Source organism: Geotrypetes seraphini, chromosome 5 (assembly GCF_902459505.1).
Source record: "Geotrypetes seraphini chromosome 5, aGeoSer1.1, whole genome shotgun sequence".
Classification (NCBI taxonomy): Eukaryota; Metazoa; Chordata; class Amphibia; order Gymnophiona; family Dermophiidae; genus Geotrypetes; species Geotrypetes seraphini.
This window is the reverse complement of record NC_047088.1, coordinates 140072923-140097708: the sequence shown is the minus strand read 5'-3', so window position 1 is coordinate 140097708 and position 24786 is coordinate 140072923. Positions and strand designations below refer to the sequence as shown.

General features: G+C 47.0%; 1 protein-coding gene across 2 annotated transcripts in view; it reads right to left on the bottom strand.

Annotated features, from left to right (window-relative positions):
- The window catches only part of GPR1 (G protein-coupled receptor 1), a 160047-nt gene that overhangs the window by 63824 nt on the left and 71437 nt on the right, over positions 1 to 24786 (bottom strand). Inside the window, exon 1 of one of the 2 annotated variants that reach the window (XM_033945844.1) lies at positions 21582 to 21881. The exons of the other annotated variant lie outside the window; for it this stretch is intronic. The gene's annotated coding sequence lies outside the window, so the exon portion shown is untranslated. Of the gene's footprint in view, positions 1 to 21581; positions 21882 to 24786 lie in introns of those variants that run through there. 2 annotated transcript variants of the gene reach the window in all.

The following is a 24786-nucleotide window of genomic DNA, read 5'->3' as shown; positions in this document are numbered from 1 at the left end:
CGCCGGGGCAGACCAGAGGTCCATCCAGCCCAGCGGTCCGCTCACGCGGCGGCCCATCAGGCATATTGCCTGGTCAGCGGTCCCTGACTAATTTTATTGCCTACCTCTACAGTTATCTCTAAACCTTCCACTGCTCTTATCTGTACCCCTCAATCCCTTTGTCTTCCAGGAACCTATCCAGGTCATCCTTGAAACCCTGTACTGTGCTATTCCTTATCACGGCCTCCGGAAGGGTGTTCCATGTGTCCACCACCCTCTGTGTGAAAAAGTACTTCCTTGCGTTTGTTTTAAACCTGTCCCCCTTCAATTTCATCGAGTGACCCCTTGTTCTTGTGGTTTCTTTCAAATTGAAAAATCTGTCTTTGTCAACCTTTTCGATGCCCCTCAGGATCTTGAAGGTCTCTATCATATCTCCTCTGAGTCTCCGCTTTTCCAGGGAGAACAGCCCCAGCTTCTTCAGTCTGTCAGTGTATGTAAGGTTTTCCATACCCTTAATCAGTTTAGTTGCTCTTCTCTGGACTCCCTCAAGCATTGCCATGTCCTTTTTGAGGTATGGTGACCAGTACTGTACACAGTATTCCAGATGCGGGCGCACCATAGCCCGGTACAGTGGCAGGATGACTTCCTTCGTTCTGGTCGAGATACCCTTCTTAATGATACCTAACATTTGGTTTGCTTTCCTGGAGGCTGTGGCGCATTGTGCCGACGCCTTCAATGTCGTGTCTACCATCACTCCCAAGTCTCTTTCCAGATTACTGACCCCTAGCATTGATCCCCCCATTTTGTAAGTGAACATCGGGTTCCTTCTCCCTATATGCATGACCTTGCATTTCCCTACATTGAAGCTCATTTGCCACTTTTTCGCCCATTCTTCCAATGTCGTAAGATCCCTTTGGAGATTTTCGCAGTCAACCGTGGTTTCAACCTTGCTGAATAGTTTGGTGTCATCTGCAAATTTGATGACCTCGCATTTTGTTCCCGCCTCCAGGTCGTCAATGAATATGTTAAACAGGAGCGGTCCCAGCACCGATCCTTGAGGAACCCCGCTCGTGACCCCTTGCCAGTCCGAGTAATGGCCCTTTACACCAACCCTCTGCTTCCTGTCTGCCAGCCAGTTTTTGATCCATCGGTGGACCTCCCCGTGTACCCCATGGTTCCATAGCTTCCTGAGCAACCGCTCATGTGGTACCTTATCGAAGGCTTTCTGGAAGTCTAGGTAAATTATGTCTATGGGTTCTCCTTTGTCCACCTGGTTGTTTACCCCCTCAAAGAAGTACAACAGGTTTGTGAGGCACGACCTACCCTTGCAGAACCCATGCTGGCTCGACCTTAGCTGTCCATTTTTTTCGATATGGTCACAGATGCTGTCCTTAATCAGTGCCTCCATCATCTTTCCCGGGACCGATGTGAGGCTTACCGGCCTATAGTTTCCCGGGTCGCCCCTCGAACCCTTCTTGAAGATGGGCGTGACATTAGCTATTTTCCAGTCCTCCGGGATCTCTCCAGTTTTTAGGGATAGGTTGCATATTTGCTGGAGTGTCTCTGCTATTTCATTCCTTAATTCCTTGAGCACCCTTGGGTGAATGCTATCCGGACCTGGCGACTTGTCGCTCTTTAGCTTGTCTATCTGCCTGAGGACATCCTCCTGGCTCACCTCTAATTTGACCAGCTTGTTATCTTGATCTCCATTTTCTATTTCCTCTGGTTCCGGAATGTTGGATGTGTCCTCCCTCGTGAAGACCGACGTAAAGAAGTCATTTAACTTGTCAGCTATTTCTTTTTCCTCCCTCACTACTCCCTTTCTATCCCCATCATCCAAGGGCCCCACTTCCTCCCTCGCTGGTTGCTTCCCCTTTACGTACCTGAAGAATGATTTGAAATTTTTTGCCTCTCCCGCTAGTCTCTCTTCATATTCCCTCTTTGCTCTCCTAACCACTCGGTGGCACTCCTTCTGGCTTTCCTTGTGTTCCTTTTGGTTGGCCTGCGTTTGATCCTGTTTCCATTTTTTGAACGATGCTTTCTTGTTACTGATCGCCTTTTTTACAGCTGCCGTTATCCATGCTGGGTTCTTTATTCGATTTTTCTTGCACTCTTTTCTGAACCTGGGGACGTACAGGTTCTGTGCTTCGTGCACCGTACGCTTGAGCAGGGTCCAGGCGCTTTCTACGGACTCTACCTTCCTTGTGCTGCCGTTGAGTTTCTTCCCCACCATTTTCCTCATTGCATCATAATTCCCTTTTCTGAAGTTGAGCGCTGTTGTTGTGGTTCTTTTCACCCTGGATGATCCCAGTTCTAGTCTGCACTGGATCATGTTGTGATCGCTGTTTCCCAGTGGGTCTAATGCCGCTACTTCCTTTGCAGGTCCCTCCAGTCCACTGAAGATTAGATCAAGAGTAGCTTCTCCTCGTGTAGGTTCCATGACCAGCTGTTCCAGGAAGCAGTCCCTCGTGGCTTCCAGGAATTTGGTCTCTCTCTCGCAACTTGAGTGCCCGATACTCCAGTCTATCCCAGGGTAGTTGAAGTCTCCCATCACCACCACACTTCCATTCTTGCATACCTGCCGCAGTTCCGTCTCCAGGTCCCGGTCGATTTCTTCCGATTGGCCAGGCGGACGATAGTATAGACCCAATTTGATGTCTGCTCCAGATCCTCCTGGTAGCTTAACCCATATTGATTCCAAGCCTTCCGACCTTACTGCTGTTTCCATTTTGGTTGAGGGTATGGAGTCTTTTATGTATAGCGCTATTCCTCCACCCTTCTTGTGTGTCCTGTCTCTCCTGTAAAGTTTGTACCCTGGTATGACCACATCCCATTTATTATCATCAGCCCACCACGTTTCTGTGATTCCAATTATGTCCAGGGCTTTTTGACTGGCTATAATTTCCAGCTCTCCCATTTTGGCCCTGAGGCTCCTCGCATTTGTGTAGAGGCAATATAGGTCCTGATTTGTCGTCCGCCCTGCTGTTTTCTTTCCATGGCTCGGCGCTCCCACCTGGCTTGCCTTTACTCGGTCATCCACCTCCCGTGGCGTGTCCGTTTTGCCCCCATCCAGTATCTCCTTTTTTGGATGGTCCTCTTGCTCCCATTGTTCTCTTTCAACCATGCCTGTTAGGCTCGTTTGTGCACTGGGCCCCTGCATTGCATCTGTGGGCCTTTTTTCTGAAGATTTCCACTCAACCCTTTTGTTTAAAAGTTCCCTCCCAGTCCCTTTGTCCAAAAAGTCCCTCTCAGCCCCTTTGTCCAAGAGTTCCCACTCGGTCCCTTTGTCCAAAAGTGTCTCCTCAGTCCCTTTGTACAAAAAGTCCCTCTCAGCCCCTTTGTCCAAGAGTTCCCACTCGGTCCCTTTGCCCAAAAGTGTCCCCTCAGTCCCTTTATCCAAGAAGCCTCTCATAGTCCCTTTGCCCAAGAATTTTCTCTCAGTCCCTTTGTCCAAAAGATCCCACTCGGTCCCAAGCTCTCTTTTGCAATGTCCTTGTTCGGTATCATTTTTTGATACCAATGTCCGGTGTGTCGAGGCCAGATCGACTTCCGGCTTTCCCCTTCTCTTCAGTTTAAAGCTAGGTCTATGGCGTTTTGGATGTTTCTTGCCAGCTGCCTCGTCCCAGCTGTGCTCAGGTGCAGTCCATCTCTCCTGTAGAGCTTGTTCTTCCCCAAGAAGGTCGTCCAGTTTCGAACAAAGTGGAATCCCTCCTCCTCGCACCATCTCCTCAGCCATCCGTTCATTACTTGTAGTTCGCTCTGTCTTCTTGCGTCTGCTCTCGGTACTGGTAGGATCTCCGAGAAGGCTATCCTATTTGATCTCAGCTTCAGTTTCCGCCCCAGGATCCTGAACTGCTCAGTCAGTGTAGTCCGGTTGAAATTTTTCCTGCTGACGTCGTTGGTTCCAATGTGGATTACAACTGCCGTCTCCTCTGTCTTGGCTCCCTCCAGGATTCTATCAATTCTGCTGATGACGTCCGTTGTTCTTGCCCCCGGGAGACATGTCACTAGTCGGTCCTCCCTTCCTCCGGCAATGTGACTGTCCACTTCTCGCAGGATTGAGTCTCCTACTACAACAGCAGATTTCCCCTTCCTCAGATGTCTCTCTGGTCTCAGGTCCGTGTCCTCCGGGCTCTGCTGGATCTCCGCTGGTCCTTCCGCCAGGTCCTGTTGGGTACCATCATCTGCATTTTCAGACCCTACGCTAGGTCCCACTCCCATGGTGTTTGTTGGTTCCTGACCTCCAGCTGCCGGTTCCCGTCTGATACGCTGGTGGTCCTGTGCCTCTGCCATCTGCCAGGCCTCCTCTATGTACTTCTCGAGCTCTCTGACTTGTTCTGAGATGTGGCTCTCTCTGGTAGTCTCCTCCGTTTCCCCACACTGTTCCTCTATTGAGCAGAGTCCCTCCAGCTCCTGGACTCTAACCTGCAGCCTTCCGACCTCCCTCCTCAGGCTATCCAGTTCCTGGCATCGATTGCATATGTATGCCCGCCTCCCAAAGGGGAGGTAGTCATACATATGACATTCGATGCAGTATACTGGGTAGCCCTGCTGGATTCCTGCAGCCTCCATTTCTCTGTTTTCTTTCCTGTGTTCTGTAAGAGAAGAGAGAGAAAGAGAATGAGAATGAATCGCGAATAAATTAGAGAAAATGTACCTCAGGAATTTCTCTACTGGGCTGCCTGTGCTCCTGGCTCCTTCTTAAGGCTCCTCCGCAAAGGCGCTCCCGCTAAGGCGAGCGCCTTTACCGCTCGCCTTCGCCGCGTGCCGAACGGCTGCACGCCGTTGGCTCCCTGCCTTTTAAGGGGGAGCCCGGCTGAAGTCGCTGAAGTCGCTGACGCGATGTGAGTGGGCGGAGCTAGCTCTCGCCCGCCTCTGGCTCACCGCGCCCCCTCGCCTTTCTCCTCTCCTGCTCGCTGCCGCTGGAATCGGCAGCGAGCCCTGTAGCTTCTGCCCTCGCCTGCCTGCCTCCTCTCCTGGCCGCGGCTCCCTGCCTTTTAAGGGGGAGCCCGGCTGAAGTCGCTGAAGTCGCTGACGCGATGTGAGTGGGCGGAGCTAGCTCTCGCCCGCCTCTGGCTCACCGCGCCCCCTCGCCTTTCTCCTCTCCTGCTCGCTGCCGCTGGAATCGGCAGCGAGCCCTGTAGCTTCTGCCCTCGCCTGCCTGCCTCCTCTCCTGGCCGCGGCTCCCTGCCTTTTAAGGGGGAGCCCGGCTGAAGTCGCTGAAGTCGCTGACGCGATGTGAGTGGGCGGAGCTAGCTCTCGCCCGCCTCTGGCTCACCGCGCCCCCTCGCCTTTCTCCTCTCCTGCTCGCTGCCGCTGGAATCGGCAGCGAGCCCTGTAGCTTCTGCCCTCGCCTGCCTGCCTCCTCTCCTGGCCGCGGCTCCCTGCCTTTTAAGGGGGAGCCCGGCTGAAGTCGCTGAAGTCGCTGACGCGATGTGAGTGGGCGGAGCTAGCTCTCGCCCGCCTCTGGCTCACCGCGCCCCCTCGCCTTTCTCCTCTCCTGCTCGCTGCCGCTGGAATCGGCAGCGAGCCCTGTAGCTTCTGCCCTCGCCTGCCTGCCTCCTCTCCTGGCCGCGGCTCCCTGCCTTTTAAGGGGGAGCCCGGCTGAAGTCGCTGAAGTCGCTGACGCGATGTGAGTGGGCGGAGCTAGCTCTCGCCCGCCTCTGGCTCACCGCGCCCCCTCGCCTTTCTCCTCTCCTGCTCGCTGCCGCTGGAATCGGCAGCGAGCCCTGTAGCTTCTGCCCTCGCCTGCCTGCCTCCTCTCCTGGCCGCGGCTCCCTGCCTTTTAAGGGGGAGCCCGGCTGAAGTCGCTGAAGTCGCTGACGCGATGTGAGTGGGCGGAGCTAGCTCTCGCCCGCCTCTGGCTCACCGCGCCCCCTCGCCTTTCTCCTCTCCTGCTCGCTGCCGCTGGAATCGGCAGCGAGCCCTGTAGCTTCTGCCCTCGCCCTGCCTGCCTGTGAAAACTTTTATCTTCTTCTCAAATGCCGTGCAGATGGGAGAAAAGGCCCTCTGACAAATTTGCACTGCAGGTGAGTAGTCTTAGAAACAGAGCACACTGCTGTTATTATATTCCAGCTGAGGATGCAATCTTAATCCCTGCAGAATTAGTTGTTTGTGGGCAAAATTCAGCAGTCATAAAATGGCCACTCTAGGCTTCAGCATACCTTCCCACCTAGGCCCCATTCTGGGTGCACATTCTACCACATCTCAGCAAGTTTAGCTTCCAAATTTAAAACCTTCTGCAAATAGTCCTCCAAAAAGTTCTGGAGGTCCCCATCAAGGATTGATTCAGGGAGCCCAATAAGGCAGAGGTTATTCCTTATCGATTTATTTTCTAGGTCTTCAACCTTATCCTCTGGAGCCGTTATTTTTTTCAGGAGAGTCTCCTGCTCACATGCAGCTGCCTGGGCCCGATTCTCAGGGGTGCTTGTGCGATGTTGGTGGGCATCCATTTCTATCCTCACAGTATCAATGCATTCGTGAACTTTTTGCGCTCCCGGTTCGACGGGAAGATTGGAGACGGCTCCTGTGGCAAAAGGAGCAAAGATGGATTTATCAGCTACAATCAGTCCATCCTAAGGGTTTAAATGCTCGAATAGAATGGTCTGCCGTCTTTTGAGTTTGAGTGTTTTTTTGATTGGTGATTGGTGGCTGCATGTGGAGGGGCGGAGCTTTTGGCCTTTGTAAGAGCCGGGGTGAAGAGTCTCTCTGCACCAGTTTTGATCGATGAAGTAGTGAGGATGTTGAGGAGTATGGTGGGTCTGGAATATTTGGATGTGAAGCAATGATATGAACACCCCTGACGCAGCGATTTGATGCGAAACGGAGGGTTCCCCGTTGGATGTAAGGACTACCTGGCCTGGATTTGGAGGCCATTAGCAGCTAAGTTATTTTTCTTGCTTTTGCTGTGGATGTTATGAGCTGGACTATACTGCCTTTTGTTACATTCACCCACTGACTTTCATCTGTATTAGGCGTGCTGTTTGATACCACCTGGCAGGCTACTTTAGTTGCCTTGTTTTCTTGGACTATTTTTCAGCATTTACAGATAAACAGCTTTTATAGGAGTGGAGTTTTTTTGGCCAGATGAAACTGAACTGAGGCCTTTTTCTCCACTTCTTTTCTTTTTCCTTTTTCCCTTTCTCTTTGGGGAGTGTGAATGTTGTTGGTTGTAAGGCCTTGTAGTGTTGCTGGGTATGTGTATCGTTTGTCCATGTGGGGCTTGTTTTTGAGTGAATAAGGGATATATTCGGACCCTAATTCTTGAGTATTTATTTCTAGTGGAACTAATTGTTTGGATTTGGATATAGCACAAATGTGGAATTCTGGAGTGGGTTTCTCTGACACCTTGAGGGCCGAGATTCTAACGGCTCCGTCTCTAGGTATTGAGAATGCAGCAGGTATGCTTGATGATGGATGGATGGATGTGTTTAACAAACAGAAAGACCTTATTCGTTTAGAATTACATAGTGCTTCCCTTGTGGATTATTGCAAATTAGAGATCATTCCTAGGGGTCTTCGGATGACCCGTGCCCCTAGGTTATTTGAGGATGATTCAAATTTTGTTGATCATTGGAACAAAATTTTAAATCGTTGTTCCTTAGATCTTATGTTATTATTGATCCAGACGGCTCAGGGGCACATTCAGGGTGAACAGCAGGTTGTTACTGAGGCCTTAGAGGCCCTTAAGAATACTGAGGCCTATGAGAGTAAATTTACTGATATGAGGGGCAAGGCTGACCGCTTTAAGGGTGAGTTATGTCAGCAGAAAATTAAAAAATTTCAGCGTGACCAGAGGGATTATTCTTCTGGGTTTGTGTATGCGTGGATGAAACATGACACCAGTGGCGTACCAAGGGGGGGCGGTCCGCTCGGGGTGCACAGCTTGCGGGGGTGCACAGCAGGCCAGGTCCTCCAGCCCTTCCTTTCCACCAGCCGCGCAGCTACAATCCTACCTCCCTCGCCAACAAAAAGTCTTTCCGACATCAATTCAGATGTCGGAGAAGACGTTCCGGGCCAGCCAGGCAGTAATTGGCTGGCCCGGAACGTCCTCTCAGACGTCGGAATTGACGTCAGAAAGACTTCTTGTCGGCGGGTGGAGGTAAGATTGCAGGCGCGGACCGGGAGAAAGTAAGGGGAAAGGCGCCTTTTTCTTTTTTCCGCGGTAGGTAGTGCAGGATGTAGGCAGGCAAGCTGGCTGGCTTTAGCGCAGCAAGAAGGGAGGGAGATAGGTAGGCAGTCAGGCAGGCTGGCTTTGGGGATGGAGAAAATCTGGAAGGCAGTGGGGGGACATAAGGAGGCACTGGGGGCACCATGGACACAGGAAGGAGGCACTGGGGGCACTATTAGACATGGGAAGGAGGCACTGGGGGCACTAAGAAACAGGACGGGGCACTGGGGGCACTATGGACACAGGAAGGAGGCAGTGGGGGCACTATGGACACAAGAAGGAGGCACTGCAGGCACTAAGGACATGGGAAGGAAGGAGGGAGGGAAATGAAAGGGACAATTGTTGGGCCCGAGTGCAGAAAGAAAGAAATGAAAGAAAGGATAGACAGTCAATTAATAGATGTCCCCTTTTGATGAAAAAAATAAATGGTCATGTTACCTCTGACTTACTTTCTCTGCAGCAGAGTCAGCAGCTGCGCTGAGGTGCAGGAAGGTACCGTGATGGCTCATCTGTCGGCTCTTCTCCGGAAGAAGTAAGTTATGTCAGAAGGGGTGGACCTGGCAGACGCAGTCATTGCGGGACTTTGCCACAACTCCCTGCATCTTTCGAGTCCACCCCCTCTGACGTAACTTACTTCTTCCGGAGCAGAGCTAGCAGACGAGTCATCGCGGGACCTTCCAGCATACGGCTGCTGAGTCCACTCCAGAGCAAGTACGGCGGAATGGGGTGGACTGGCAGCCGGCAGCTACAGTCATTGTGGGACCTTGCTGAATGAAGGGAGAGAAAGGAGCAAGATTGCTGGAATGGAAGAGTGGTGGAGGGAAAGAAAGGGGGCAGGGTGGTATGGAAGGGTGGTGCTGATAAAATTGATGTACAGAGAAAGGGGAGGGACATAAAGGGGAAGGATATTGGAGGGAAAGAAAGGGGGCAGATGCTGATTGAAGAGGGGTGGATGGCGAGAGAAAGGGCAGACATTGGATGGTAGTGGGGAGCCTATGCTGGATGGAAGTGCAGATGGGAGAGATAAGGGAGCAAATGCAGGAAGGAAATGGGAGGAGAGAAAAAGGGGAGCAGACCCTGGATGGAAGTGGACAGAGAGAGAAGATACTAGATGGAAGGGTTGGAGAAAGAGGGTACATGATAGAAGGAGGGGATAAATAAAAGGAGGGCACATGATGGAGAGAAAAGGATTGAGTTAGGGAAACACTGGAGGGGTGAGGGAAAGAGGTGGCAAGCTTTAGGTAGACATTAAAAAATGACATTGATGAGAGGGTAGTAAGAACATAATCTAGACAGATGCAGAAAATAAATTGAAAAGGAAAATGAGGGAAAAAAGGGAAAGGGATTGCAGAAGAGAGGTGTGGGAAAGGGAAGGAGAGGAGAGAGATGCCAGACCAATGGGGGTGAAAGGAGAGATGAAAGGGGGAGGCATACAGTTTCTGGAAGGGGCATAGAAGCAGAGAAGATGCAATATAGGGGAAGAGAGACGGCAGACAGTGGATGGAAGGAAGAGAGTTACAAGAAGATGAGGAAAGCAGAAACCACAGAAGACAAAGGTAGAAAAAAATGTTTTATTTATTTATTGCTTTAGGAGACATGTGTCACTGTTTCTTTGGTGCACTGTATGCAGAGTCCAGCTTCTTACTGGTTCAATTTAACCTTTGTCTATGTATTTCTATTTTATCCCCCCCTTTTACAAAACTGTGGAGCGTTTTTTAGCACCAGCCGTGGTGGTAGCAGCTCTGATGGCTCAGAATTCTATGAGCATCAGAGCTGTTACCACCGTGACTAAAATCCACTCTACAGTTTTGTAAGAGGGAGGGGTTAGTTTGTGATGACATATTCCATACTAGGCGAAGGTGTTTTCTGTGTTCTGTGTGTTCGAAAAACATGGTTTTTTGTTAGGATTGACTGCAAGATTGATCTGTACTAGTTTAGTTTTACAATGGGTGTATTGATGTTGTACTGCTCACTGCAGTATGTAAGATGCTGCCTTTTCCTAGGTACTCGTGTGACATGTGGCTTGTTACTAAAAATCATGTTTTTCGTACAGATGGGGGGGGTGTAAAAAAATGATGGGCCCCGGGTGTCACATATGCTAGGTACACCACTGCATGACACTAATGGTAACAATAAAGGGAATCAGAAGAAGACCACTAGATTTCAAACATCTTCAGAGGGATCTAGTGGGAGTGAGGATCCCCAACCAAGAACTGAGAAGGAAGGGGAGCTCAGACAACCCAGGGGGCGTGGCAGCAACCGCAGGGGGTCGCAAGAAATATCAAACCAGGTCCCAGTCCAGAGCAGACCAGCTGTGGTAAATATTTCAAATTATGTTTTATCGGCAGCTGAGGAAAGTGTGTTGTCTAAAGGATTGACTTTTGTGCCCACTGAGAAACACTCTCCCTTTCAGTTCCGGGTTGAACTTGAAAATTTTATTAGGAAGTTGCATTTGAGATTGTTCTTTGATTCCACCCCGGGTTTTCCCCTGGATCACTCAGTTGTTAGAAATAAATCTTGCTGGACCCCCCCGGGCCCGTTAGATCCGGTCCTTTGTGCCTTCCGTTTAGCAGTATTGAAAGATATTACAACTTTAGAAGTGACCGATAGGCCCTTCCATCATAATTTGCTGCAGGAGGAGCGGGAAGCAATGGGGAAGTTGAAAACGGAGACTTCAGTAGTGATATGTCGAGCTGATAAAGGGGGTGCGGTGGTGGAATGGGGGCGAGAACAATACCTAGCAGAGGCACATTTGCAGCTCCAGCAGGCCAATAATTATGTTCCCTTAGATAGGGACCCTTCTGATGATATCTTTGGTATGCTTGTTGGAATTGTGAATGTTGGTAGGAAGGCTGGCTTCCTTACTAAAGCTGAATATAATTTTCTCACGTTTAGATATTTTAAGGTGCCAGCCTTCTACTTACTTCCTAAGATACATAAAAATTTACAGGTTCCCCCGGGGCGGCCTATAGTCTCTGGAAGGGATTCTCTATTAGAGTGTGTGTGTAAGTATGTGGACATTCATCTTCAGCCTTGTCTCTCTTTAGTAAAATCTTTATTAAAGGACACTACACATTTTTTGAACTTTCTGGAGAGTTGGGAATCTGACATCTGAGGTGAAGTTTTTTGTTACACTAGATGTGGCATCCCTATATACCTCTATTCCTCAGGATGAGGCTTTGGACATATTATCAGATTTTTTGAATCAAATGCCTCGTCCGTGGTTGGTACCCCCGGAGTTTTTGCTAGAATTGACTGCTCTGGCTATGAAAAAGAACTATTTTTTGTTTGAGGGTCAATTCTATATGCAGCTAAGGGTTGCAACTTTTGCCCCGACTATAGCTAATCTGCTTATGGGAGCGTTTGAGGAGAAGTTTGTTTACTCTTTTGGATTTTTTCCTTTGATTTTGATGGTGGGATGGCTCCGCTTTATAGACGATATTTTTTGTCTATGGAGAGGATCTTTGGAAGAGCTGTTGGCATTTAATGCTTACAATAATGGGTGCCATCCCTCCTTGAGATTTGAAATGAAGTTTCATCAAACTAAGATTGCTTTTTTGGATGTTTTGGTGGAATTAGTGGATGGAATTTTGTGTACCACAGTGTACACTAAAGATACTGATCGTAACTCCCTGAAGCAGTTCAGTAGTATGCATCCTCATGCTATGAAAACCAGCATTCCTTTTGCCCAGTTTCTGAGGTATAGGCGCATCTGTAAGACTACAGCTGAGTTCCGTCATCAATCTGTGACCCTACAGGATAAATTTATTGATAGGGGGTATCCGTTTTCTGTGGTGGCCCAGGCTAGGAAGAGGGCTTTGTATAATCACAGGGAGGCTTTATTACAGTATCGGGATGAGGTTCCCACTCAGGATCCGGTTCCTTTCGTCTCTACTTACAACCAGTTCACAGCGGGTGATCCGCCAACATCTTAACATTCTAAAGATACATCCTTGTTTTCAACAGCTCAATATTTTGTTCTCTTATGTGCGTAATCGAAATTTGGGCGATGTTTTAAGCTCTAATGTTTTGAGAGTTCCATCTGACACATATGCAGCCATAACACCGGGACATTGGATGTGTGGTCATTGTTCTGTCTGTTCTCTAATGATCAAATCTGATGTGTTTCAACATCCTAAGACTGGTTTTGTCTATAAGTTGAGGTGTTCCACTTCATGCTCCACTGAGGGGGTGATTTATGTGATTCTTTGCCCACTGGGACAGATAGGGAAAAATGCTTGAGTACCTGATTGTAAAAACCGTTTAGATAACCTTGATAGGTGGTATATAAAATCCTAATAAACTTGAAACTTGCATACTTACCGTCAGTTCAAGACAAGACTTATTGAACATAGATCATGTTTGAATACCCGGCGTTTGGAGGAACTGCTGGTGATGCATTGTTTAGAAGCACATCATGATTTTGGAGCCCTGCGATGTATTGTGATTGAACATATTACGCTCCCGGTTCGACGGGAGATTGGACACGGCTCCTGTGGCAAAAGGAGCAAAGATGAATTTATCAGCTACAATCAGTCCATCCTGAGGTTTTAATGCTCAAATAGAATGGTCTGCCTTCTTTTGAGTTTGAGTGCTTTTTGATTGGTGGCTGCATGTGGAGGAGCAGAGCTTTTGGCCTTTTTAAGAGCCGGGGTGAAGAGTCTCTTTGCGCCAGTTTTGATCGATGAAGTGGTGAGGATGTTTGAGGAGTATGGTGGGTCTGGAATATCTGGATGTGATACAATGATATGAACACCCCTGACGCAGCGATTTGATTGAAACGGAGGGTTCCCCTTTGGGTGTAAGGACTGCCTGGCCTGGATTTGGAGGCCATTAGCAGCTAAGTTATTTTTCTTGCTTTTGCTGTGGATGTTATGAGCTGGACTATACTGCCTTTTGTTACATTCACCCACTGACTTTCATCTGTATTAGGCGTGCTGTTTGATACCACCTGGCAGGCTACTTTAGTTGCCTTGTTTTCTTGGACTATTTTTCAGCATTTACAGATAAACAGCTTTTGTAGGAGTGGAGTTTTTTTGGCCAGATGAAGCTGAACTGAGGCCTTTTTCTCCACTTCTTTTCTTTTTCCTTTTTCCCTTTCTCTTTGGGGAGTGTGAATGTTGTTGGTTGTAAGTAACGCCTTGTAGTGTTGCTGGGTGTGTGTATCGTTTGTCCGTGTGGGGCTTGTTTTTGAGTGAATAAGGGATATATTCGGGCCCTAATCCTTGAGTATTTATTTCTAGTGATAATAAGTGGCCCCAAAAACATAAAACTTGGGCCAAATAAGTGATAAACACATGGGTAAAATGTGTGAAAGGATAATTAGTAGCTGCCAAGAAAAGTTTAGCAACGTATCCAGAGGGAAACTGGCATAACACGTTAGGGTAAGAATATGGAGGAGTTCAGGGATCCCGCTACTACTCCATTCCTCGGCACCACTGGAAGTATTAAGCAGTCTAATTTTAAAAAGATATGTGCCTCAATACAGAGTCAGTGAAGGGTGTGCAACATCAGAGATGACCTATCATTTTTCTTCAAAAATGGAACATAAGTTTAGCAGCCATATTTTGAAGCAACTGGAGCTTTGTATGCAATTTAACTGTAAGTGAGGAACATAGACTATTGCAATAGTCTAAGACCCGATTTCTATTGCGGCCCGTAGCGCTAAATGCTCTGCTGCTGCTCCGACGCTCATAGGAATTCTATGAGCGTCAGAGCAGCATTGGAGCATTTAGTCCAATGGGTTGTGGTAGAAACTCCTACCATAGCTTAGTAACAAAAGGGGGGGGGGAAATGAGATAGAACAAGAAAGAACTTCTATGGTGACAAAATCTCCAGGTCCAACAATTTCAGAGCAGTACACTATTCAACATCTGGCGCTCCCTAACCTCCAAAAGAGACCCCACCGTGCTCACCTCCTCTCCCTCAGCCGATGTTCTAGCAAAATTCTTCAACGATAAGGTTTCTTCCTTGAGATGCTCCTTCCCTCCTTCAGTCTCTTACAACTCCCTAGTGCCCACCGATCCCACTCCCACCCTAATGGTCTCCAACCCAATCCCAGCTGACAGATCCTGGACCACCTTTGAGCGCGTATCTGAATCCCTAGTCCTCAATCTCTGCCTCAAACTGAAATCCTGTAATTGCTCCTTGGACCCATTCCCCTCCTACCTATACGAGAACATTCCCGCTCAGGCTATCTCTTCTATCACCAATCTCATAAACTCTGCCCTTCAGTCGGGTCATTTCTCCCCAGAAATGGGTCATATCGCCTTGACCCCACTACTGAAAAAAGCTGACCTTGACCCTTCCATATCATCCAGCTATCGCCCAATTGCAAATATCCCTCTCCTAACCAAGATGCTAGAGTCCATCATTTCTACCCAACTCTCATCATACTTAGAGAGATTCTCCATTCTTCTACCCTATCAATATGGCTTTTGTCCTAACTTCAGCACCGAATCCCTACTGTCTTCCCTGATTTCAAGGGTTCAACAACTCCACTCTTGAAACAAGTTTGCCGTCGTCCTACAATTTGACCTTTCCGCTGCCTTCGACGTTGTCCACCATGATATACTTGTTTATCAACTCTCCGAGATAGGCATCAACTCCACAGTCCTAGATTGGTTCTCGAAATTCCTCCGCTCTCGTTCTTACATTGTTAACATGAATGGCACCTAATCCTCCCCCTGGAAACCGAATTGTGGAGTCCCACAAGGCTCTCCATTATCTCCTATCCTTTTCAATACCTATATGTCCTCCCTGAAACTCCTCCACCTATCCCCCCTTGAAACAATTTACACTTATGCTGACGACATCCTCGTCCTCCTCGAGACTGACTTGAACCTCGCCGAGCTGTCTAAGAACATATCCTCTTGTAACCTACAATCCTGGGCCCACACTGTGCAAATGAAATTGAATGAGTCCAAAACAAGACTCCTTTGGCTTGGCCCAAAACTAGACCACCTACCCACCTCCATTCCACTACCCTCTGGCTCCTCTCTGCAACTTGAGTTCTCGAGCAAGGTCTTGGACGTCATCATTGATTCCACATTGTCCTTTAATTACCACCTCCAATCCTTGGTAAAAAAAATGCTTTTTCAACCTTCACATGTTGAGGAAAGTTAGATCCTGCTTCCATCAAAAAACATTTTACCCTCCTTGTCCAATCCATCATTCTCTCCAGATTGGACTATTGCAACTTTATCTACTTAAGCCTAACCAAGAAAAACCTCCACAAACTCCAACGGATTCAGAATGCCGCGGCCAAGCTCATCTTCGCTAAAAGTAAATTTGACCATGTCTCCCCGCTCCTGGCCAAGCTCCACTGGCTTCCGATAATCGCCAGGGTCCACTATAAATGTGCCTGTTTAGCTTTCAAAATCCTACACGGTATCCTCCCTCCCCTTATCCCTCTTTCTTGGAATTCCTCAAACCCTAATACCACCAGATTCTCCCACAAATTAAAACTATCCTTCCCCTCACTAAAAGGCATTTCCCACAAAGGAAAGCTAGGGACCTCCCTCCACTTCAAAATCACTGAGCTCTGGAACAACCTTACCTCCCCTCTTCAGAACTTGAACTCTCTCCAAATCTTCCGCAAGCATCTGAAAACCTGGCTTTTCTCAAAAATGTAAATCTCCCTCCAAATTAGGAATCAAGGAAACTCTTATCTTGGAATCCCAGGTCCTCTAAATTTTCTTCACACTTCTACCTCTAACCCTCTGTTGTAGTTCCTTCCTATTTCTTCTACTGTAAACCGCGTTGAGCTCTACGAACGTGGAGATGATGCGGTATTCAAACCTAAGGATTAGATTAGATTAGATATAAGCCTATACAAGGGAAGTAAAATATTTGTCACTAAAATATTGTCTTATATTGAATAACTGATGAAATCTAAAAAATACAGTTTATACTACATAATTAATCTGGGGCTCAAAGGACAGAATGGAATCCAAAATTATACCTAACACTTTACCTTTAAGGATAAATTTTAAGTTAATACCAGTTCCTCTGGTTTAGTATTAGTAGAATGGTCTAACCAAATCAGCTTAAGTTTAAATCCGTGAGGGGAACTATAATCCTCAAGATGCAATTATTTGGGGGGGAGGGGGTTCCCAAATCTAAACTCAAATTGAGTTACAAGTAGACAAGTTATTTTCATGAAAGTTTAATTTTATACTAGGTCCATTAGGTTGGGAGGTCAAGTGTGCATCTATTTTAAAGACACAAAGAACTTGTGTGTCTATATAAATCCACCTCATATAAATTGCTGAACTTGCAGATATAATGAAACACAAGAACAAGTGTAAATATATGTTGCTGAAGAAAGCATGTACTATAGATATGTATTTTATGCATGGATGTACTTTATAACTTCACCCATGCTCCACCTACATCTACACCTAGGTCATGTACAAGTACTGTATGTGCCCATTCAGGGCCACCATCAGAAATTTCTGGGCCCCTTACTGAGCAATCCAATTGGGCCCCCCACGCACCCCCCTTCTTCCATGGGCCAAATACACACATACTTTTCTCTGTCACCACACTCTTTGACCAAAAGATTTGTAAGCCTGCAACCACGTCAAGGTAGACTTTTTCAGCAGCTCCCCTCCCTCCCCCTTACCTTTGTGGCCAAGTCAAAATGATCTACCAACAATAAAATTTTAAAAACACAAAGCACGCTGTACACAGAGAAAATGTTAATTATCATTTATATTCCGCGGGTTTTCAAAGAGGTCAAGGCAGATGACTTTATGCAATGTCACCTCAGTAACAACTATACAAAAATAGACAAATATTCCCCCTCCCTTTTTACTAAACCGCGATAGTGGTTTTTAGCGCAGGGCCCTGCGCTGAATGCCCCACGCTGCTCTTGAAGCTCATAGGCTCCCTGCGCTAAAAAACGCTATTGCGGTTTAGTAAAAGGGGGCCATAGTGCAAAATATAGACAGCATATATAAATTCTCAAAACGGAGACATTTTGATCACTAAATTGAAAATAAAATAATTTTCCTACCTTTGGTAATTTCATCAGTCTCTGGTTGCACTTTATTCTTCTGACTGTGCATCCAATATTTCTTCCCTTCTTTCAGCCTCCTGTATGCTTCCTCTCCTCCAGACCTCATTCCCTCCCCAAATTTTTTCTTTCTTTCACCCTGCCCCCTTCTTTCTTTTTCTCTCTCTCCATACCCCCTTTCATTCTGTATGTCTGTCTTTCTCTCTCTCTCCGTGCCCCATTTTTCTTTTTCACCCAGCCCCCTTTCTTTTTTTTTTTTCTGGCTCCCTGACCCCCCCCCCTTTCTTTCTTTCTCCTTGCCCTCCCCTATGCCACCACCATTGGGAAAATGCTGCCACCGCCACTGGGGAATAGGCTGCCACTGCCGCTATCGGGAACAGGCCGGCGCAGAGTTCGCCCTGCTTCTCTTCCTCGCGGGGCCGACCAACTCTCGCCACTCGACGTAAATTCTAACATCGGAGAGGACGTTCTGAGCCAGCCAGGCAGCGATTGGCTGGCCCAAAACGTCCTCTCCGACGTCAGAATTGACGCGGGTGGCGAGAGTTGGTCGGCCCCACAGGGAAAAGCAGGGAGAACTTGGCACCGGCCTGTTCCCAATGGCGGCGGTGGCACTCAAGTGGCTAAAGAGACACAGTTTGCCAGCCTAGGGAGAACACTGGAGGGTGGGAAGCTGTGCACCCCCTTGGGGCGTAAATCCGGGGCAGACCGCCCCCACTTCCACCTTGGTATGTCACTGTCTGTACCTCACTCCCTCCCTATGTCCAAAAATTCTCCTTTGTTCTATTCCCCGTGTACACAACCATCTCTTTCCCTCCCTTCCTCTCTCCCAAGTCCTTGCCTTCTGTGTCCAAAAACACATTCCCTCCCTCACCTCAGCATCTCTTTCCCTCCCTTCCTCTCTCCCAAGTCCATGCCTTCTGTGTCCAAAAACCCATTCCACCCCCACCTCAGCATCTCTTTCCCTCCCTTCCTCTCTCCCAAGTTCATGCCTTCTGTGTCCAAAAACGCATTCCCTCCCCCACCTCAGCATCTCTTTCCCTCCCTTCCTCTCTCCCAAGTTCATGCCTTCTGTGTCCAAAAATGCATTCCCTCCCCCACCTCAGCATCTCTTTCCCTCCCTTCCTCTCTCCCAAGTTCATGCCTTCTGTGTCCATAAATGCATTCCCTCCCCCACCTCAGCATCTCTTTCCCTCCCTTCCTCTCTCCCAAGTTCATGCCTTCTGTGTCCAAAAATGCATTCCCTCCCCCACCTCAGCATCTCTTTCCCTCCCTTCCTCTCTCCCAAGTTCATGCCTTCTGTGTCCATAAATGCATTCCCTCCCCCACCTCAGCATCTCTTTCCCTCCCTTCCTCTCTCCCAAGTTCATGCCTTCTGTGTCCATAAATGCATTCCCTCCCCCACCTCAGCATCTCTTTCCCTCCCTTCCTCTCTCCCAAATTCATGCCTTCTGTGTCCAAAAATGCATTCCCTCCCCCACCTCAGCATCTCTTTCCTTCCCTTCCTCTCTCCCAAGTTCATGCCTTGTGTCCAAAACGCACTCCCTCCCCCTTTTGTGTTCCCCGTTTGCCTCCCAGCCCATCTTAGCAACTTTCTCAGCAAAATGTAGCTCCAGCCGCGTAGGCTTGTCTTCTATTTCCTACCTGTCCGGCCGCGCACACATAGCCGACCAGAAGTCTTCCCCGACTTTAGCGCTGACGTCGGAGGGCGGGCTTCTCCCTCCGACTTCAGCGCTGACATCGGGGAAGACTTCCGATCGGCTGTGTGAGCGGCAGGGCAGTCGGAGTAGAAGACGAGCCTCGTGGCTCGAATTATATTTAACCCCGTGGGTCCCCCATCATCCCCGTTCAGCTCTCTCTCCTGTGCATCCGGGGCGCATCGCCCCCCCTAGGTACGCTACTGGCCCGGGCCCCCTGTCAGCTCCGGGCCCCTGAATGCAGGACTGGTAGTACTGCCCTGATGGCAGCCCAGTGCCCATTTATCATAGTACATGCTCATGTGGGGTAGGGGTTCATTTCATGCACATACTTGCATATACCCAAGGCTCATTTGAGCATCTTGGCAAATGAGTTTTAATATGGACTCAAGCAGGTTAGAAATGATACCTAAAGTGCTTTGATAAACAAAATATACAGGTAGAAGCAGCTACAGTGGCATTCAGGGACTTAGTTATCAAAGTGAACAACCTTTAAGATTTGCTGTTTTACCAGTAGCTTATACTATTTTAGCACAGGTCCCATTTAACCGAGGTTAACAGTATAATAACACATCTGAACAGTAGCCCATTTTATAACTTCCCCTTACCTTGCTATGGAAAAAAAGAACAGAAATGAAACATAAACAAACAGAATAAATTATTTATAACCTTCTGCAGTATTTGGTACCAGAAAGCAAGCTGTTGCTTATATCGTAACAGAGTAAATGAAAGCAGATAAAAACCTGTGTAGTCTTTTCAACAAGGTAGCTAGGAGTTGTGCAGGTTACACCCCTGGTTGTGCAAAGCACAGGATTGAACTATGTGCAGGAACTGAATGGTGCACAAGGTCTGAAAAAACAATGCCAGGAGTATGCTGTGCTAGGTCATTTTATAAGCTCCTACTTGATCTTAACCCATGCAAACTCCTGTTGCTATCAAAGTTGTTGACCCAAGGGTCACTTTGGATCTCTACTAACAAAAATGTATCTCTGCAGAAAAGATATAATGAGCAAAGTAATTAAAAGGTATGTTCTGAAATTTGTTGCCAGAAAATGTAGTGAAAGCAGTTAGCTTAGCAGGGTTTAAAAAAGGTTTGGATAATTTCGTCAAAGAGAAATCCATAAGCCATTATTAAAATGGCTTGGAGGAATCCACTGCTTATTCCTAGGATATGCTGCATAAAATCTGATTTTCTCCTTGGGATCATGCCAGGTACTGCCAGTATCATGCCAGAAACAGGATACTGGGCTTGATGGACCTTTGGTCTGTCCCAGTATGGTAACTCTTATGTTCTTATAGTATTTTCCTAATTCTACATGAGCAGGAATCACTTAGTAACAGTGTGACTTATTATTTTGAAGTAGGAAGAACAAGATTTATCCCCATTAATAATACAATTTTGGGAAAATAGGAACAGGAGTGCAAGTTCTTTGCAGTAGCCTGAGGACCAAGGGAACTGGGTTCAATGCCATTGCAGCACCTTGTGACTCTGGTCAAGTCATGTAACTCCCCATTGCCCCAGGTAAAAAAGAAGTATTTATATATAATATGCTTTGATTGATATACTATCTTTCTGTGATTACAAGTCCTATTCCCTTTCTCTTTCTTTTCACAAGACTACAGCACTTTTCATTTTTATAGCACTATAGTAAAAAATTTTCCCAGTGTTATAAAAAGTAAGGTTTTATACCACCTGTTCATTCCTAAGGAGAAAGAAGTAGAGATGCAGAAGCTTCCTCACCCGAGAAACCAATTTACAGTATATCAAGTGCAAGAAGAGAAGAGATTATTGGCTGCCTATGCGGTACTTACTAGAGAGCAGAAAGATACAGAATTGCTATTAAAGGAGTTTCCAAGAGGAGAAGGTTGTAGAGACAATCAAAAGGATGATGGAGATGCATGAGAAGAGCTTAGACTTGGAGAAACAAACTAAACTAAAACTTAGCTTTATATACCGGGTCTTCAGCCAGAAAGGAGCTCAACTCAGTTAATAGTAAGTAAAAAAATACTTAAAGTAGCAATCAGAAAATATTAATAAGACTAGTTTCCAAAGTGTTTGGCAAATAAAATATTTTTTAAGGATTTACGAAAAAGTTGGAAAAGACCAGGACTCCTTAAAATAAGAGGAAGTTTGTTCCAAAGTTGAGAAAATTTGAAAATCAAAGATTGACTGAAATTCTTGACTCCTTTGATTCCTTTCTCTAATATAAAACAGAGACATATACCAGGAGTAGGAGGGTGTTTTATTTCCTTTCCAAGAACCCCAAGGAGAGTGTTACTAACCTCTTTGGGCACCATGACTCAGAAAATATTAAATATGGAATCACAAGCGCAAATCTTTAGCTAAGTTCTGCTAATCAGAATGTAGTCAGGATTCATACCCAGGATAAAATTTGCACTGTGCACCTTGGTGAAGTTATACTAGAACACCACTCAGGTCTCAAGCTTATTATTACATCAGTAACTTTAAGGGTACAATATCTATACCTGGGTCCAGCAGAAAGAACTATAATAAGATTTAGTTAGCATACTGGTTTATGAGAAGTAGAAAAAATTCAGGAGTGAACAGTTCTTAATAAAATAGCTTGCTTTCATAAGTAAATACTCCTATTTACACAAAAATTATGTGGAAAGGGGAGTATATAAATCAATAGGAAAAAAGTTCCGACATATCTCATTTGTATTATATAATAAGAGAGAACGAGAGAAAGATGTTTACCTAGGAGCAGCCTCTATGAAATGAGTTAAGAAGTCCGGAGAAGAGTACACATATTCAGCTGTGTCTTCACAAAAGATCCTGTGTCTCTGACAACAGTCCAGGATGAGGATATTTATAGCTTTAAATGCCTTTAATCTCTCTGACTGCTAGCAATTTCATGCAGTCTTTACTTCCTCCTTTATTCTTTTCCCCACCTACTGCTGCAAAGTGGGTGGAAATGACTTCTGCCAGTCACTGACAGCAGAAGTGACTTCATTCCAGATACTAATCCAGTTCAACTCGAATGGACTTTTGAAAGCAACTGTTTTTGGATACAGCTGCTCTCCATCAGCACAAGCCTCTGGATTTCATTAAGCCAGTTAATGATTGGGCTTTAAAATGGAAAACGGGTGTGGATAGCTGCTTGAAACACAACATATTCTTCTCTTATGGGCTATGGGACACAAGTGGGCTTACAACTCTCTGCTAACAGCAAACACCAAGACCCCAATGTTGAAAAGCTTACTGTGCAAGTAAGACTGGTTGTAGCCTTACTTGCATGTTAGCTCAGCCTCTGATGAACAAAAGGATTCTTGAGGGCTATTGTGATTCCTTATTTAATATTTTAATTCATCAATTATGGTAGCAGCCACTAAGAATCCGATGTAAATACATTATAAGGAGCTCATTAGTATTAAAATTAGCATTCTGTATAATACACAGCAAGGAATGACCAGATTTTAGCATTCAAACTTTTCTGGCAGGTCTGAGCTCTTACCCTTACTTTCTTGTCAGTGTCTGAGCACTAATTGGCTCAGGCACTGACAGGAAATTCAGGGAACTGCATGAGCCCAACCCTAAAAAATCCCCAGGGGTTCAGCAGACCCCCTCCCAAATAAAAAAAAAAATCCCCAGGAGTCCTCAGGATTAATGCCGTAGTGGTCAATGCCCTTCCCAATCATCCTGTCCAAAAATAAATATCCCCGGTAGTCCAGAGCAACCCCCAAAGCCCCAACACATTATCCCTGGTGATCCAGTGTCTAGGCTGAGCCCCATACGCAACTCAACAATTCTGCCTCCCTCCCCCAATGTGTGCCACACCTCCCCAGACTCTCCTCCATGTGTGCTGGGACCCTCTTATTCAGGGAGGGGTCATGTGCCTAACTCACAATTCTTGTAGACATATCCCAGGAAGATCTGACCTCTTTATTTATTTAAGGTATTTATATACCACCTATCAAATTATCTAAGTGGTTTACATACAGGTACTTCAAGTTTTTTTCCCTATCTGTCCTGGTGGGCTCACAATCTGTCTAATGTACCTGGGGCAATGGAGGATTGAGTGACTTGCCCAAGTTCACAAGGAGCAGCATAGGATTTCAACCCACAACCTCAGGGTGCTGAGGCTGTTGCTCTAGCCAGTAAGCCACTCCTTACTTTAGCAACCAATGCTCAAAACCAACAGCATGCATATAATTTGCATGCTCTTAGTGTTAAGTATTGGTTGCTAAAATCAAACCAGCTCTACAACGCCAGAATTTTGCGCATCTGCCCCAAGCCCTGATAACTTTTGTTATATCTTCATAGCCCCATCAAAGCATTATCTCCATGCTCAGCACCAACTGCAAAATCAGCTGGTTTCAGACATATTTTTATTTTCTGCAACTGCAAAAATCACAGGTGAATTTATTTGTTTTCTATTCTTAGGATGCTTGTAAAAAAAACCAAACAACAATCAAATAGAAAAAAAATAAAAATCAAAGGTGAGGTGCATTCAAATATATTTATACAGCAATTGAAAAAATGAAACACCCATGGGAGGTTCCCGTTTTGAACAGAAATTAGTTATTAAAATGAATTCCCATTAATTATAGATAAGTAGTACAGTATATTATTAGATTATTTGATCTTTTCTAGTACTTTATAATCTTCAATATCATCATAGAAAGCTGGAGTTTGCATAAAAATATTTATCCCAGGACAAGCAGGCAGCATATTCTTAACGCATGGGTGACGTCACCGACGGAGCCCCGGTACGGACCTTTTTAACTAGAAAGTTCTAGTTGGCCGCACTGCGCATGCGCGAGTGCCTTCCCGCCCGACGGAGGAGAGCGTGGTCCCCAGTTTCTTCGTTTCCGCGGAGCGAAGAAGACGCATGTGTTTTCAACGGCCGTTGAAAAACTAATTTTTGCCTTCCCGCTCGCGTATTTTCTAAATTTTTTTCCTTTTTTATTATCGGATTCCCTTTACTTTTGTTTTCAAAAAAAAAAAAAAAAAAACTCATCGAGTTTTCTTTATTTTTTCAGGCCGGCCCCAGCGGGGCCTGTTGCCGCCATACAGGCCTCCGGATTCGATTTTGCGGAGGCCGTGTTTCCCTTCATGCCCCCTCAACCGGGTTTTAAGAAGTGCCAGCGGTGTGCACGCCCGATCTCCCTCACCGACCCACACAATTGGTGCCTTCAGTGCTTGGGTCCAGAGCATCGGGCTGACACCTGCACCCGCTGTGCTACGCTTAAAAAGCGTACTTTGAAAAATCGGCAGATCCAGCAAAATATTTTGTTTGGTACTGGATCTGCCATGGAACCGGCTGTGACGTCGACGGCACCACAAAAGTCGGCACCGACGACATCGACACCACCGGATCCTTCCTCGGGGTCGTTGGGCCCAGGTAAGCCGGCTAAGAAGCCTCCCTCTTCCCTTGAGCGCCCTCCTGCCACGGTTGCGACACCAGCCCTCCCGGCACCGCACCGACCCCGCAAACGCTCCGCTCCGATCTCGGTGAGTGCCTCATCATTGGCCTCCTCATCGCCGGAGCATAGAGCGGCACCTATGGTACCGAAGAAGAAAAGAGCGGTACCGGTGCCTCCCCTGGACGACCGCATCGCGGCCATACTCCAAACACAGTTACAGGAGCAGCTGCAACAACAGCTCCAACAACTGTTGCCGGCGTTGCTGGCACCGCACCTTCCGGTACGGGACCGGTCTGAGCCCCACACCGTTCCATCGATATCGACCCCCTCGGTACCGCTTAATACTTCCATGCCAGTGCTCTTGGCAGAAACACCTACAGTACATACCCGTGATGCTGCCGCCCCTGTCCGGTCCCAGGAACGACATCGGTCTTCCTCACCCGGTACTGCCTCGGTGCGCTCAGGCAAATCTCTCTCAAAGACCCGCCATGCCGAGCCCTCCACACCGATGTCCAAACGTACACACCCAGACTTTA